Raw genomic sequence first — 2,950 nt, forward strand, 5'->3', positions numbered from 1 at the left:
GAAGCTATTTGAAGTTCAGTCGCAGCCTTGGCTTTCCTGGTTTGCTCCCTGCAGGACCGGACCAGTGCAGAATATTCCTCCTTGGAGGTGAATCCCATCCTCCATCCTTTGTAGGCCTTTCTTTTTAGCCATAGGAGGTTTGCTAGATTCCTGGAGAGCCAGGGGGGCTGCTGTGCCCTCTTGCTGCCTTTCCTCCGAGATGGAATAGAATTAGCTTCTGCATTGAGGATAGCTCCCTTGAGGAGCAACCACTCTTCCTGAACTCCCCTCCCTCTGGGGTCGTGATCCCTTAGGGCCTCACTGACAAGCTTATCAGAGTCAGCTTTCCTGAAGTTAAGGACTTCAGTGTTGCTGACTGACTTGCTAGCTTTACAGAGGATGGTGAAGGTGATCAACTCGTGATCGCTGTCACCCAGCTTCCCATCGATCACTAGGTTGCCGATTAGGTCATCCCCAGTAGCCAGTACCAGGTCAAGCAGCACTTTACGCCTCGTTGGCCTGTAGACTTCTTGAGTCAGGTAGAGGTCATCCACACACGATAGGAAGCTTTGCAACCACTCGGATTTTGCTGAGTGATCTTCCCACAAGATGTCTAGGTAGTTGAAGTCAGCCATGACAACCACGGTCCTGAAGCATGCGGCCTCAGCCGGTTCCCGGGTGAACTCCTGGTCAAGCTCTTGACTTTGGGTGGGAGATCTGTAGTAGACTCCCACCATTGTGTCCCTTGTGCCGTGTTCCCCACAGATTTTAACCCAGAGGGTTCTGCAGGTGAGGCACAGGGCAGCCTGGTCCAGCTGCACCTCAGAGGACATGGCCACATTAATCATATGCTCCAGAGAGAGAGAGGGCTTACATGCCCCTCCTGAGCTGTGGACTCCTAGCCCGTCCTCACCCCTCCTGGGCTACAGGCTCCTTAGCCCCCTCAGGTGCCAGCTGTGACCTGGTCTTTGGCCCCTCCTTAGGCCCTGGCCCCACTCCTAGGCCAGGTGAGACTCCTGGGCTCCTCTGGTCCCACTAGCCTCCAGATGTGGCCCTTCTCAGCATCTGGCCCATCTCTAGACCTGTTTCTGCACCACTGAAACCTTTGGGCTCCCAGGCCCTGCTTGCAACCACCGCCCCGCCTGGGCTCTGACCTCAGGCCTCCTGGCCGTACCTACTCAGCCCCTCCTGGGCTCCAGCTTCTCAGGCACTCTATTCTTCTGGTCCCTCCTCTTGGCCAGCTGAGACCTCCATACCTCTGGCCTTGTTCCCATACTCAGTGCTGTTTACCTCATCTCCGGAGTCCTGCTGCAGCTATGCTGCCAGAAACTCCTCTCCTTGTGGCTTATATGGCTCAAGCTCAGCCCCCTTCTGATCAAGTGACTCTCTAATCAGCTCCTACCACACCTGCAGGTTGCTTCTCCATCGGCTTCTCTCCTCTTAAAGTGACAGGCACACCAAGCACCCTGTCACAGTAAGTAAATACAAAATTGTAAACATAAAATATTGTATACATGTAAGTAAGTACAAGATCACTGCTCAGCCTTTTGGCTCAGATCAAGTGTAAAATAAAATATCCAGATGTCTTAGCCTCAGATACAGAACCTTGAGCTGTCCCTGCACTCGTGCAAGGAGGGGAGCAAGGACCCCAAACCTTGAAGTCACTAGATCTCAGGACAGGTGACACCCTAAATATGGAGACAGGTGGCAGAGGATTCCTGGTGGAGGGTCCGGTGAAGAATGGACACGTGAACCAAGGAAAGCTTACTTTGGAGAGAGATGACTTCATAATCTTCATTATGTAAGACCTGCTCAAGGTAAAGATGAAGAATTTGCATTATCATCTTTGCATGCCATGTGCGGCAGATTTAGAGCTGAGCTACAAAGATCCTAAGGCTAGGTCAGATTTCTGGCAGCAGCTTGAGGCAGCCAGGGGAAATCCCCACTGCATGCATTCAGATCTGGGGGGAGGCATGAGAGGAGAAAGGTTGGATACAATCCAAATGTATTAATCCCTAATAGAGGAAGAGGACATGAGTTTTTGGCTCAGAAGACATTGTGAGGAAGTAGGAAAAGTGGAGGAAGTCTTAGATAAATTTGGGATATGGACTGGAGCCTGGAAAGCCAGGGTAATGCAGCACCTCCCCCCAAGAATCTCCCTGCGCCCCCATAGAGGCTTTGTTTTCTACCAGGGGCAACCCAAACACTGCCACAAATGCAGGGAGCAGGGGCACCTGGTGGCATAATGTACAGCTAAAATCTGTGCCACGTGCAAGGAGAAAAGTCATGAAGCCAAGGACTGTGAGCACGGCTGGTGCTGCAATCTGTGTGGGGATGTGGATCAGCTCTTTAAAGATTGCCCCAGTGCGTACAAAACTAAGGTGAAAAACAAAGAAAAAATGACCACAGAAATCCCAGCTGGCCCAACCCCCTCCAGTCACCCACTGGTAACAACAGAAAAAGGGGTCAGAGAAGGTCGGGAAAGAGAAGGAAACAGAAGGAAGGGACCCACTCCCAGGAAAGCACGCAAGCCCTAAGATGGTTGAGGAACTTAAAAGAATGGAAAAGGAGGATGAGAGGGAAAGGGAGAAGCTGGACCCCACAAAGGGGACTCGGAACCCCAGAAGCTGGAGAAATTATAGCTCAAACATGGAGATTCAGGGGGGACAGGAGGAACCCCCAGGGTGCCTAGAGATAGACCAGGACAAATGGGAAACCCCATGGCACAGGAAAGGCCTGAAGTTCCTCCACACCCACACCATCCAGTTAAGGGAGCTGGGCTCCCTGAAGGACTTCTGCAGGCCGGTGAAAAATTTGAGCTGGAACAAGAACCCTAAAAAATAAAGACATGAGAAAAGGAAAGCTGCAACTCCCCTTCTTCCCCCGAACTTTTATCATGGGGATCCTTATAGCCTCAGTAAATGTGAGGAGCCTACTAAAGAAAGAGAAGCCGGGCACCATACAGGAATGC

The 2,950-nt window shown here is 51.6% G+C and overlaps 1 long non-coding RNA gene across 1 annotated transcript in view; it reads right to left on the reverse strand.

The window, feature by feature from the left end:
* Positions 1-1,169, reverse strand: part of LOC102386000 — an 8,225-nt gene extending 7,056 nt beyond the window's left edge. Inside the window, exon 1 of the long non-coding RNA XR_323309.2 lies at positions 1,154-1,169. This is a non-coding gene — a long non-coding RNA (uncharacterized LOC102386000). The remainder of the gene's footprint in view (positions 1-1,153) is intronic.
* Positions 1,170-2,950: the final 1,781 nt, after the last annotated feature.

The sequence above is a fragment of the Alligator sinensis genome, unplaced genomic scaffold (genome assembly GCF_000455745.1).
Source record: "Alligator sinensis unplaced genomic scaffold, ASM45574v1 scaffold737_1, whole genome shotgun sequence".
Taxonomy (NCBI): Eukaryota; Metazoa; Chordata; order Crocodylia; family Alligatoridae; genus Alligator; species Alligator sinensis.